Raw genomic sequence first — 14,126 nt, 5'->3', positions numbered from 1 at the left:
AATGATAAGAACCATGATGGTTTAGAAGTTCCTCTTGTAGCGGTCTAGTTGTGTGCAGCTATCCGTCCCCGAGACCCCACCCGGAACCATACACACACTTTGTATCACCTTCTGGCCAGGTGTGGCCAGAGGGCTTAAATAAACGGGCCGGGGTCGTTCGTGACTTGCGGCCCACACTAACCAGCCATGCGTGTGTGTCCCTTAATTGCACTGCCCCTGTATGAAATACTTACCCCCGACACCTCTCACCACTTACTTTAATTTTTTCACATCCTAATTTATGGCTGGCTATAAGAATGTTAAACAAATAAGGATCTGTATTGGGTAAGACTACCTAAATCTACCTCTTGATGATAAGGGCTCCCCGTTTTATGGTCTTTATTTTCCGGACATGTCTATCTGTATTCATTTTTTCCCATCGTACTGGTATTTATCCATATTTATTGCTTATACTCACAGCTATTACACTAACAACCATAAATGCCAACAAGGAGAGACACAAAGACAACGATTAGGTTTCCCTATACTTCTGTTTTTAATTATTAGAGAGAACACCATTTATTCAGGCATATTATTCAGTAAGAACTGGGAAACTGAGCGGTGTACTCACAATCTGCTGTGATACCTTGACCTTGATTCTGCCCCTCCTTGTGAGGGAGGCACCTCTCTGCCAGGAAATGGCGCCACCGACGGGGGACTTTAAAAACAGAAAAAATGTGAAACGCCTGGTGAGGTACAGCTTGGGGTGATTACATGTATGCAGTCTTTGAACTCAGAACCAGGCAGTGCCCTTGGATAAATACTATCCTATACTATACTATGCACTGGCTGAATGCTGAGTACATTGTGCCGCAAGAATATTAATATAAATGAGAGTACAGAGTGGACTACCGTCGCAGGCTTCCACCTCCATCAATGTCTATTATTACCCTCAAATAAGCGAGGGAGCGGAACTACAGCACAAGCCTCAAAATGACTCCCTTACAGTGCTCTGGAAGGCTTCCAAGAGGCAACATGCAGCTTTACCAGGAAACCTGGAAATACTGTCCCTCAGGCACACAGTAGGCGTGTTAGCCAATTGTGCTGCCTCACCAGTAGCTGAGAGCTCCTTCCATGTAATGAGATATTGCCCTTTGACCCTTGTAGGGGCGGTAACCGACAGCTGTGATGTTGGGCACTCATAGCCTCAGTTGGCTGCAGTGCCATGGTAATGCATAGACACGCTGGGCAGTTGCCCGGGGCCCCACAAGCATACTGACCCCATGCAGACCAGAATTTAACACTAATTTTCTGTTAAAACATTTTTATTCCTGTGAGTGGTTGTGTAGGGAGGGCACAGTTCACGGCTTTGCCCGGGGGCCTATAATGCTGTTAAGACGGCCCTGGTTGGCTGCAATGTAGGAGGTTCTTGTCAGTGCTTGACTAATATATTTGACAAACTGTGCTGTAATTTGCATGGTTTGGACATATTTTTCCAAACATTCCTACGAAGAACACCACACACACACACACATGCACACACATACACATACTCACAGATACACACCCTCATTTCTGTCCCACTGAGGCAGGCTGGCTTGCCCACTACCCTCACTCGCACACAGCAATAGGGGGCTGGTTTGGACCTTTTTCCCAGGGTTGATGTGATTCTCCATGTGCCCCCTCGAGAGGAGTCAAGCCTTCAGAAGCTGGAGCATCCGGACCTCTAGTTCAGCTCCCGGTGTTCTGGCTGCTCAGGGACAGAGTTGCCTCGCGTCCATTTCTTTAGGTAATCACATTGGTGAGTGCCTGGCCTGTCCTCTGTTGGTGGGTTCCCAGGCTTCACCAACACACAGGCTCGGGGGTATACAGAAGGTGTGAAGCAGTGTGATAAAGCTAATTACTGTGTAGGGTGCAAAAACAAATGGAGATGGCCCTGCGGTGGCAATTTTTTGGCAAGTCTTAAGTTGCTTAAGGGGTTATTGCAGGAACCCCACAGGAAAAAAAAGCGTAGGGGGAAGGAAAGAGCCCCCTAGGGAACCCCGCATCTTAGGAGAAGCACGATGCTGTGTTTTTAGCTGACACGGATGTCATCTCCGCCCGGGGTGGACTGAACATTAGGCTGTTATCATGTAAACATGCTTTCAGGTTAGCTGATGTCTGCCTGCCTTCCTCGAAGGATTTCATACTATAATTGCATGGTAAATATAACAAAACGTATTTCTTGTACACAAAATAAACACTATAGTTGTCCCTCAAATCATGAAAGATGCAATTAAATGAAAATCAAACTTGATTTTCACATCACAAACTATATCAACACTGGAATACAAACGGAATACAAAAGGAATCGGAAACACTGCCACATCATTAACTTCTCCTGCTCCCTTGCCACGCAGGGTGCCCAGGCATGTGGTTAGTAGTATCAGTGCTCACAAGCTTCCTGGGTCTGGATTCTGGTGAAGGGTTTGTGCGTGCGTCTCTGGTGCTTCACCATCATAGTGAATCTACATAGACTATATTCACAGACAGTGATTTTCTTATATTAAAGCAACATGACTTAAAGTGTGCATGATGTGAGCCCATATGGGCATTCTTCTGCAAAAGAAGTTTTTACATTTGTAGAAAATAAATATTTCACTGAAGCACACAGACAGGTTGATCTTGGGGCGCTGGAGAGTCAATCACCTGCTTTGCTTACGATCTTCAAAATATTTTTGGGCAGAATGAAAACAGAAGGGTGGAAAGGCTGGCTCTGAGAGTGATGACGACAGATTCCTAAATCCATTCAGTCTCGGTATTGGCTCTGCATCCTCAGGCTTGCAGTCCTGTTTATCCCATTATGAATATGAAGCATGCAAAGATTTTTTTTTTGCCTGGACTAGGCACTTATGCATGGCCGTGGAAACTTGAGAGGCTCTTGACTGTCGCGCAGGCTGCTCATAGAGTCCTCTGCTAAAATTCTCTGCTCTAGAACTTTTGTAAGATACAGAAGGCTCGGGTATACTTCAGATGGGTCCAATTATAGCCAAGTGTTTGCTAACTTCAAAGAGTTCATTGCGCTGGTTCCAAATGTTATCAATGTGGGCGGAGTCAACTGTTTGCATAGGATGTAGAGTAGCGCAGCGCGTTCTTTGGCCCTGTTTCAAGACTTCTTTATTTTAAGGCCTTTTTGTCTGCGACTCTGCAATTAGATACATTTAATGATGTCCTTGAACCAAGGAATGAAGTACTTCAGATTACTAGTGAAGCTGTAAGTGGAGGAAGGGAGATGATTTTTAAAGCTTAGTCCAAAGTGTACTTGTAGCAGCAGTGTGCAATAGAGTAAGAAGCGCTGTTAGGGGGCGGGGGATGAGGAGGTAAAGTTAAATGAATGATGGTCTAGACACCTGCGGTGAACCGCTTGAAGGGTTACTTTTCAGATGTTGGACAGATGTAGCAAAGGACAGATGACCCAAACCAAAAATTACACCTTGAGGAAGACGTGCGCATATATATTTGTAAGAGCAAATTTCCACTGCCCCACCCTTCTGTTCAAATAGTGTTTGGAAACTTTAAGATTATTACATAAAATTACTCGTAGCTATTTTTCTATGTACGAGACTCATATGTGCCTTCATCGCGAACTGCTATCCAGGTTTTATCCACCATTAAGTAACAATAACTGTGGCCCCAATCACAGTTTCCACTTCTCAGGTAACACTTCGATTTTTTTAAATCACACCTCATTTTTTCCATTCCATTTGTGGTACTGTGTCTGTTGTTGGTTGAGCATACTCGCATCGGCAAAGAGGTGCACCACCCCTTCCAGTCCCTCTCTGAAAGCCAATGTTTAAGGTGTTCAAAATTGTAGGCCATAGGATTTTCCATTTCTCTTGCTCAGACTGCATTCAGGAGCATTTGTACCATCCTAGAATCCTATGGGCCTTATGCAGAGTTTTGCCCAGTCAGAGCCCTGTGTGAATCAACGGGGCTCTCACTCCACCAAACCCACAGCTCCCATATCTCATTTAGAGGTAGGAGATGTCCCAGGCTTCCAGTGGTGTAGCCCCCACTGTCATTGCCACTGGAAACCTTTGACCAGTAGCCTGGTCCCTGCACAGCCGTCAGTCAAAGTATGCCTTGAATGCATGCCCTACTTAGGGAAGTTCTTCCAGGGTACATTTTTTCCTGTTCGAGACCACCAGTAAATGCCTGGCTGTTCCATTCAAGAAACAATACAAATGACCCGCTCACACTGGAAGAAAACTCCCAGCACACGAGGGCCACTTGTATTTTGCTTTTCAGAAACAAACCTGGGTTGTTTCTGAAAACCAAAAAATTATGCTGAAAAAGGCACACCAGCAATGGTGCCCGCTCGGCGACTGTACCTGCCTTCTGTGCAGTTTCTGTACTGGCAGATTCACAGAAGGGAGTCGGATTCCCACCAGACTGGCGGGGATCTCACCATGTGGCTGGCAGTCCTTTCCTATCTGTTTTATTACTGTAAAAGGGTGGCTTTCTCAGCCCTGCACCTGTAAGGCAGCTAGAAGTCTAGGTTATAATCAATGATAGTCTAGACACATTTGAGGTACACCTCTCGCAGAGTTACTTTTCAGAAGGGGGCAAGATGAGGCAAAGGATAGTCTGTCCCAGCCCAAAAGTACATCTTGAGGAAGAAGTGTGAAAACACCTTTGTAAGAACAAAGCCTGGACGCTGTACAGTGACAGTGTAACAGACAGCATCCCAAAATGGAAGCCCAGGGGTGCTCGGATCACATAGAACATAACACACTGACACCAGCTGTTTCAACAAAAAGGAAACGCCTAAACCTTACCTTTGCGACACATCTGCAAATTGATGTAGAGCCACCACCCTTTTATCTGTAGTGTAGTATCACCCAACTTGGCAGAGTGCCTCTCACTGAGCTTCTGAAATATGATCTTAGTGCAGACAGCAGACCTATTGCTTGTTCAGCAGTTTGATCCCTCTCTCCGGGTAGGCAGCAGAGATATCTCCCCTTGTAACAGACAGCAGAGCTATCCATTTATTACCACAGATAGCAGAGCTGTTCTGTACTCAGCTGCTTGATGTGATTTGTTAGCTAGCAAAGTTATCCCTCACTTCTGTCAGACAGCAGTGATTATTTTTTGCTGTTCTATCCTTCTCTCAGCTGATCTATCTATCTATCTATCTATCTATCTATCTATCTATCTATCTATCTATCTATCTATCTGTCTGTCTGTCTGTCTGTCTGTCTGTCTGTCTGTCTGTCTGTCTGTCTGTCTGTCTGTCTGAGAGAGATCCTCAGTACCATGAAAACAAGAGGGACTGCAAGCAGGGAATATGGAGCTTCAGGGGAAGGAGAGCCCCAGAGTACAGGGGATATGGCAGAGATACTCATCGGGTCAGGAATACCAGACACAAGCACAAACGGACAATGGCTTCGAGAGAACAAAAAAACGAGGCCAGAAGAGGGTGGACCTGTTCAAACAAGAGGGAAAGAGCAATACAAGCTGGCAAGGGTTAGAGGACGGACCTAAGCTCCCAAACCCCTCACGTGGAGCACTCGACAAAGAAACCATGACATGATCATCACTCGGTAATGTTCCCATCCTACATACCACAATACCCAGACTTACTTGGGGGCAGGGAATAGTTGAAATCAGTGCCCCGTCCAATGGAGTTAAACTCACAATTGCAGTCCTCAATCTGCTCCCAAGAGCCTCAAGCATGAAAAGACCAAAGAACGGACAAACGGTGTCCCGTCGAAAAAAGGATAACATCACAAAGGCCTGCCATTAGTCCATGGATGAAACCTTGAGAAAAGATATAGATGCACATGTCTGACCATCATGAATGGAGCTACTTCAGTTTGTAATTTACCAAATGAAAAAAAAAAAACACTATAACCATAGCCTGGTCTACAATGACATTGGAAGCTTGATGTGGAAATTAAATACCTCATTTCTAGATAGGACTGGGATGTTCCTTGCACAGCCCTGCACACTGTGAATATGAGCTGTGCGGGGGTGCCCGTGAGTGGGCAGTATTTCTTTATGGGGGCACAGTGAGCGAGGAGGTGCAGCATACAAAGTGTAGTACTCAGCACATATTTGAACACCGCCTTTATCTTTAGTGATGCCAATAAGTTAGATTTGTCAACACTTTCTGTGAAGCAGTCCGAAATCAGCAATGAATTCAACCAAAATATTTCAATCCAGGAGATTGGGTAGGAATGAGGTAGTTTAGGTTAATGGATAGTCCTGCGCTGCCTCGTTTAATGACATGCACACCAATCTCAATGATGGTGTGCTTTTCTGACCCTTAAATATTGACTGCCGCATATGGAGAACATACACGGAGGAGCTTCAATACCATTGGATCCGGGGTGGGAGACGGAGAAGGTGCCACCTTGATCAGGGCTGTGAAAATCCAACCAGTCCATCTTCTATGATTACTTCTTTCTGGAACTGCAATAGGTTGTTTGGTCCATGATTCCTGTGACACCCCTCCTATCCTGCTGCTCTGATCAACAACCGTACAGCACCAAAGGACCTTCTTTGGAGGGTTATGTCGCACTATAGAAATGTACATATGGAATGAATAGGAACCATGGCTCCATCCAGACTTACATTTACTGAACAACAGATGTGCTGTCAATACAGTGGGGCAAAGCAAAGCTCATTAAATATGAAAATCACATAATATGGCCCAAGATGTATGAGTGTGAAATGTAATAGGTCTCAGACGTCACACTGTTGAATTTGCATGCAAGGGTGAGTATTGTTGCAGCAACATTTGGGCAAAAGTTCCAGCAGGAAGTCATTTACATTCCAATACAGCTGCCAGGGCGGCCTGCCTTTAATCATATTAAAATTCAGGTTTCAGGTAGGACAAGAACACACGCCCCGTGGTAATTTAATAATAGGGCTGTTGTGACAACAGAAAGTCTAATATCTAGATTAACACAACACCTGACCTGATAGACCCATTAGGTTTTTAACGTGAGAAAACTCCACCTCTCCAACTGACTATGTTTCGCAGGCTGGAGTAGGGAAAAGGAAGGGGGCAACTAGCACTTTAGCTCCCCCTCTAGGAAGGAAATAGGTTGACCCCAGAAATACTCATGGCTGAAATAGATCAGCTTCCATTCCTGCCTTATAGGCCATGTTACCCTTCCTTGTTCTTTTCCAAAAGGAAGGCCAACTTTCCCAGGCTAGTTCCAAAGTTTCAAGAAGCCACCTTCCATGCACTTCAAATCCCCTGCGTAACAATATCAGGTGATGTTATTTTGAAGTGAGACACTGGCACTTCTAGTGACTCTGTTTTGCCACCCATCAGCTTCTTTCCCAGGGTGGCCCATATAGTTTATCAAAGTGAAACCTCAACTATTGGAAGGAGCGCAGCAGATAAGATGCCAACCTGCATTTTCTGTGCCCGATGAGAGTCAATCTTGCCCATGGTGTTGAATTTGGATAGCTCTGCCCAAATTCATTGCTGTCCCAGAATAATAATCACTTCGAGATATAGAAGCTTCTTAGAAAATTATTGTTTGGGATCAATGGAAGTGATACCACGTTTGCAGATGCTACGCCCTTTGTGTAATACAAGGAGAAATCTTAGCTGGTGTTGTGTGCATTGGTTTCTCTGGGGAGTCAACTCGACAGCAACTTGGTGATAAAAATCTACCCTGATATTACTTTAGGCTTTGAGTAAGAAGTCATGTGCAATGATTTCAATTGTATATCTATGATACGCATAAACTGAAGAGCCACTGGCTTACTTTAATCTTCATAATGATTATTTTCAGGGTTGACCTGGCTCGAATAAGTACAAATTCGTTATGGCTTTGATTCTATATTCTTACTGTAATTTAACTATTCTCAATCCATTGCTGTTGGTGTTATTTTGATATTTTGTTGTTGAACACCGTGAAGTTAGATTATTCTGGCATCTATTGCACCTTACAAATAAAATATAGCGCTACTTTGTTTGAATTGATTGCTGTTTGTAGATTGTTAAACGGAGTGCAAAAATCCCTAAGACGGGGTGCAAAAATGAGATGGAAAAACGTGTGTGTTGATTGTGTGGCAGCACTTAAGTTCTTTGCATCAAACACCATACTGAGTGCCAAATTATGCATGAGCCTGGAATACAGAAAAAACGAAAGAGAGTGCTTACCCTAGTTAGCGAACAACAGCCTGTGGTTGCTTTTAGCCCCTAGCTTTTAGCCCCTGGTTGTTGTGGACACAGAGGGGCGGGCAGAATCACTAGATACAGCAGCAGCGGCTGGCACGGATCGGGGGTAGCTGGGTTGGGGGAGTAAAGGGGGTTAAAAATAATTTTAAAAGACACCTCCTCAATGTGTCTCTCCCCGTCGTCCCTGGTCATCTCTCACGGCTGGAACAGGAAGTAGGAAGCACCCAGGCTCCCCATAGGCAATCACAACGCTGCAATGCAGGGTTGTGATTGGTCTGACTGCCGTGGTTCGGCGCTTAGCCAGGGAAAGGGAGCCTTGGCCTGTTCTCCAAGCAGGCTGTAATGCAGCCTGCGTGGAACACATGCAAAGTGCGCATGACTGTTTGGCAAGCCCCAGATGGCCGGCCAAACAGTATGACCACTTACAGTGTGCCACCACTCCTCCCTCTGCTCCTCTGTCACCAGAGCAGCCCCGCCACTCCCGCAAAGCTGCAGCAGCAGGAAAAAATAAAATAATAATAACCTCGAGTTATTATCATTTTATTTTTTCTTTCTTTCACTGCTGCAAAGCAGTGGTGTGACGCTCCTCAGCCTTAGCGGAGCAGCTGCCACTGAGCAGAGGGGTGGGTGGTAGAATCCGTGGGTACAGAAGGGTCGGGCCGGAATCAGTGGACCCAGCGACGGGCTATGGAACACTCCACTCACGGCAGAGGCAGTCCCAGCCCCGAGGGCCCGCCCGCGGAGAGTGGAGAGTTGGCCTCCGCTCCTGGGAGTCGCTCGGGTTTCGCCCTGTTCTGCTCACAGCAAAACACTTGTGCTCTTGTTGATATTAGTTTCCCCTGGAGAGCTCCTTTCATTTGGGTTTCAATGTGCGATTATGTGCAGCCTTGGGACTGGAATGTGTCCAGGTTTCAAGGCAGAGTTGAAGCACAGGGGCCAGACTGAGGGATTTCTCGTATGTGACTTGGCCTTGGCATAGGAGGGTGTTTAGAATTAAATCTTAGGAGGGTGTTTAGAATTAAATCTTAATTTGTTCTGCACAAAACAGATGCATTTCGCTATTTTCAATGCAATATGTTCATATCACTTACCATACCAAGCTTTCCGCTTTCAAGTGCCGCAGCAATAGGCAAACCAACCCCTCCCAGCTGCTCCGTATCACTGACATTTGTTGTAAGTGTGCAGAACCCCCAAGCTTCTAAGTGAGTGGTTTGGGGGTTAAATCTTCAGAGCAAAAACACAATTATAGGATAGTCCAGAGGATGGCTCCTGAATCCGCCCCCCGTATAAACTTTCAGACCTGTCCTGTGAAGAGAGGCCCGGAAATTAAACAGCCATGCCTGGGGGGGAACCTGAGAAGGGGGAGAGGGTGTGAATATAGCTCTCAAGGGAAGGGGCTCTCAGGGGGATTGGTTCGCATTTGAAGGGGCAGGACGGAATTTCAAGTTCTTTCTTGTCAAACAATGACATCTTGCCTCTGTAGCTCTTCAAATTAGTATTTTAGTTCAATTTTGTAATTGATAGTTGAATTTGAGCTGATATTATTTTAATGTCACTGACCTCCCACTTCATCAGTGAAAGGCCGAGACCTGCAGTGCCTCGATAGTGTTAAAAGACAGCAGAAGAGACATGAAAACGAGTTAAACATGTACAAGGCTGCATTGCAAAACAAGAATTGTGTTTTAATGTTTGTTGATATCACTGTTTGATTTGTTTAGATCGATGAGCTGTCTGTCCCCAGATTCTGACAAGCACATGGGGCTGCCGGAAGTTGCCGAGCCTTTCCGATGCTGCGGAAGGTGTATGTGTGAAGGGCTTTCACCTTTACAGAGTACATAAGCCTTCGCGAAATGTACACCGTGACCTACCGCCCTTGTTTGCACAAGCCTCCACCGAGGATGACAAATTAGCGCTGAGCATGCAGAGCCCTTGTTTTTGCTCCTGTTTCGCAATTCATCACCTCTTGTGACTACCACTGGGTAACTGGACTTGAGTCCTTCACTTACTGACTATCTACCACGCAGTCCTTCATTGGGTTAATACTCCATGTCCTGTTGAGTTGCTCCAGGGGAACCTCAACTGTCCAAATGGCCATAACCCCTACCTTTGCAAGACAATTGCATAAAGACTGGCCTTTAAAGGACAGAGCATGACCTCGACAGGGAGGGATGTTGTGCCATGCAGAGGTAACACAGGCTTATCACTGTGATACGTACAATCTGTGCTCTGCCCTTACATTTTATTTGGGTTCCAGAGTAGCGTGCTACACCTCGAAAAGCGCTAATGATGCCTCATAAGCGGTACCAAGTGCTATATAAATGCAAACCCCTCCCTCTTCGATCCCTCCACTATCCTTTTCAACCCAAATAATAGGCTCACAAGTCCACCGCTCAAATTAATTTCATATTTTCCTATACTAATCCACCACTAATCCTTATTAGGTTCCGGAGTAGCGTGCTGCTCGCGGAAAAGCACTACGACGTTTCGTCAGCGGTGGTAAACTCTATACAAATGCAATTACAATTTTATGACAAGACCAGAGGCTCCTATTATGCTTTCCAATCTTGCTTTATAACGAATGGCAGCCAAGATAATGAAATAAAACTACAGTTCCCAGAAGGCCAAACAACAGGATGACCAATGGGAAACAATGAGATCAGAACACCAACAGCCAATGAACGCAAAGTCCAAGGTATAACGATAGTCCTGACTGCGAACAGGCCTCTTTTCTTGCTACTCGCAGTCAAGATAAGTACATGCTATCGTTCTTTACTTGTTATTGTGGTTACTTATAGTGCATATTGCTTAATTTCGTGTTGTAAGTTGTTTATTGCCTTAACTTGCCTTGTAGTGCCGCGCGCCTCCTGTTTCTGCCTGTCAGCCTGTTGTCGGTGGTTTCCCCCCCGAGTTGGGTTCCCCCGGTCTCGCGCGCATCAGCCGTTTGCTCGACGCGAGGCGGAGCGGCCATTTCCTCTGTTTATTTTCCCGTGTAGTAGCGCTTTCCAGCGCGCTTCTCGCCCTTCTCCCCGACCATCTTTTGCCACCTCAGCTCCGTGTAGGCTCTGCTTTGTCCGGCTTCCTTTTGGGAGTGGTTTTCAAGAGGGATTTGAATGTATTTATCAATTCTTCAGTTGAACATGCTGTCGAGGCATCCATGAAACGTTTTTCCAAGGATATGGAAAACTCTATGTTATCACTTATGTCCAAAGCTTTGGCCCAGTCTGCGGGGGATAGCAGAAAAAGGAAATTGGTACCTGCCAGCACTAAAAGTTATTTTTCTGGTGCGTCACATAGATTGACTGAGGTTTCTCCTCACAAGGTTGAGGTCTTGGTACCTCCCAGGCCTCCTTCTAAGGAGGGGATTTCCGCTTCTGACGGCAAATGTAAAGCAAAAACTAAACACGCTGAGGTACCTGAGAAATTAATTATTTCCCACATTTTGGACACTGATGATGATTTTGGTGACGCTGACGACTTAGTGGTTAATCTCGATGCCGATGATCCTTCTCCCCATCTAAAAAAGCACAAATTGATCCTTTTTTCTCTACTCCTATTCTGGATACCGAAGGTACTCCCATGTTTGACCCTACTTTGATTCGTCACCCTAAGTCCACTGAATGGTTTCCTGTTTCCCATGTGGCTGATTATGTTTCAGCTAGGTTGCGCTTACCCTTAAATAAATCAATTAGGTCTAAACTCAAATCTGAATGCCCTAAGCCTTCCCTTCCTTCTCATATTACCAGTACCCCGTCTATTGATCAACCTTTGTTGACCTTTTTTTTCCCAGTTTGGGAAAGATCCACGCAAGGAAGTGGATAGGGCTTGGTCCATTTATCAGGACAAGTTGTTGGACATAGTTGGTCCCCTGGCACGTATTTTTGACTTGGCAGAATCAACCCCTCTAGACGGTACGGATTTGGACCCCCATGATATTTCTTTATGGGTTCAAAGGGCTTTCTGTTTTCTTGGCAATGCCAATGCGGCCATTCCCCACGAACACCGCAAGGGTCTCCTAATTAAGATGGATCCTAAATTGGCTAATTTAGCTACTTCAAATCCTGGCATCAAGGCCGATGGTCATTTGTTTGATGACACTTTGGTAAAAGATCTGAGTAAGTTTGTTACCACTTTCGATTCCCTGGACAAGGCCCAGCAATCTATCAAGAAAGTTTTCACCCCTCGTGTTTTTGGACAGTCTGGCAGAGGCAGGAGTCACTCTACCGCGCCGTTCTTTCCACAACCAAGGCTCCAGAGGCTCCTTCAACATCACCAATTACCAGGATTTCAAACCCAAGTTCTACCCCCAGAGAGGATGGGGTTTCAGGGGCCATGGCCAGAAGAACTTCAGGACCAATACCCAACAAGGTAAGCCCTTCTGTTCCTCCTCCTGTTGGGGGCCGTTTAAAATTGTTTCTTCCAAAGTGGCAATCTCTGACTGCAGACCCTTGGGTCATAAACTCCGTCCAAGGCTATCTTATATAATTCTACGCTCCACCTTTCCAGACAGTTTTTCCTCTGCCTCTCGTCTTCGCAGATGACATGGCAAACCTTATCTTTTCAGAGGCTCTATCTCTTCTCCAAAAACAGGCTATTCAGATCGCCCCTCTAGATCCTTCAGGTTTCCTCAGTTCTATCTTCCTGGTTCAAAAGAAAAACAAAAAGATGCGTCCGGTCATAAACCTGAAATGGTTGAACCAGTTCGTGGTTTATCGCCACTTCAAGATGGAGACCATCATCCATCTCAGAGATTACCTTCGCTTGAACGACTGGATGGTCAGAATAGACCTTCAGGACGCCTATCTCACCGTTCCGATTCATCATTCCCACAGAAAATTTCTACAATTTCAATGGCTGGGAGTAACTTACCAATTCTGTTCTCTCCCGTTCGGTCTGTCGTCAGCACCATGGTGCTTTTCCAAAATCATGAAACCTGTGGTGACTTATCTTCGGTCTCTAGGGATCCGATAGATTATTTATCTCGACGACATCCTCCTGATAAATCTTTGCACTCAGACTCTGTTATCTCATTAACACATCACTCAATCTCTTCTCTCAGACCTAGGTTTTCTTCTAAATCACGAAAAATCTATGCTAGTTCCTTCTCAACAAATAGAGTTTCTAGGCTCCCTTGTGGATTCTTCCACGGCTTCTCTTCATCTGCCTCAAGCAAAGATATCCAATATAAAATCAGAAATCTCCGAGGTGCTTCGCAGGGACTCGATTTCCCTCAGATCTCTTGCAAGGATCGTGGGTCTTTTGTCCGCTTCTATTCAAGCAATCTTTCCTGGTCCTCTTTATTATCGGGCCCTCCAGCGCCTAAAGATTTGGCCCCTGCGTCTAGGCCTTGCTTATTCCGATCTTCTCTCCTTGGATCAGGAGTCCCGACTCAAACTGCAATGGTGGTTAGACCATTTAGATGCCTGGAACGGCAGGACCATCTTTGCCTCAGCCCCAGATCTTGTATTAGAATCCGATGCAAGTCTGACAGGTTGGGGAGCCCGTTGTGGCACGATCTCGACTGGAGGTACATAGGGCCTCATGTAGGAAGCCAAATACCGGTCGGTAACGGCCGAAATTCGGTAAATATCCCGTTACCGACCGGTATTTTGGCATTTGCTATGTAGGGGGCTGATTTCTGGATTCGGTATTTACCGAATCGGAAATTAAGAAATCGGTAAAATACCGATTCGGTAAATACCGAATCCAGAAATCAGATGTAGGGAGCACTCTAAAGAGTGAAAATTAGTATTAGAAATTCGTTATTTACCACCAAATATAGGTTGGTGATAAATAACAAATACCTTGCAAAAAGCAATATTTTGCAGATTTAAGAGTGCCATGTGGCAGACATACATGCCCTTAGGGCATGTATGTGCGCCACATGTGCACACATGCAAGATTCAGGGGTGCAACAGGGTGTCAATGTGACACCCTGCCACCCTTGCATATGCTCCCCCATTACCGA

General features: G+C 45.5%; 1 protein-coding gene and 1 pseudogene across 1 annotated transcript in view; one reads left to right on the top strand and one right to left on the bottom strand.

Annotated features, from left to right (window-relative positions):
• EPS8L2 (EPS8 signaling adaptor L2) overlaps positions 1-14,126 on the bottom strand; it is a 353,890-nt gene that overhangs the window by 220,771 nt on the left and 118,993 nt on the right. The gene's annotated exons all lie outside the window — the stretch shown is intronic.
• The window catches only part of LOC146860873 (uncharacterized), a 33,610-nt pseudogene that overhangs the window by 1,185 nt on the left and 18,299 nt on the right, over positions 1-14,126 (top strand).

The sequence above is a fragment of the Triturus cristatus genome, chromosome 3_1 (genome assembly GCF_964204655.1).
Source record: "Triturus cristatus chromosome 3_1, aTriCri1.1, whole genome shotgun sequence".
In the NCBI taxonomy this organism is placed as follows: Eukaryota; Metazoa; Chordata; class Amphibia; order Caudata; family Salamandridae; genus Triturus; species Triturus cristatus.
Note: the sequence above shows the minus strand (reverse complement) of the source record. Positions and strands in the feature narration are given on the sequence as shown.